The sequence below is a fragment of the Diprion similis genome, chromosome 6, assembly GCF_021155765.1.
Source record: "Diprion similis isolate iyDipSimi1 chromosome 6, iyDipSimi1.1, whole genome shotgun sequence".
Lineage (NCBI taxonomy): Eukaryota > Metazoa > Arthropoda > Insecta > Hymenoptera > Diprionidae > Diprion > Diprion similis.
In genome coordinates, this window is record NC_060110.1 from 14,415,991 (window position 1) to 14,416,243 (window position 253).

Genomic DNA, 253 nt, shown 5'->3' on the forward strand with positions numbered 1-253 from the left:
CACGCGACACACAGCATACACTCTGCGCAGCGTGTCGTATTTCTAATTTATTTATTTAATATCATATATGTGTAGTATTTTACATTGTTTATTGCATATACATGTAATTAACATTAACATATCATGCAACAAAAATAAATTGACATTTCAAAACGGCTTTATTTCTAGTCCTGTGTTTGGTCTGCGAAAATATACGGGTATACGAGTGTTGGGCAATTTTGATGACGAATGCCAGTATAATTAGGAAATGTCC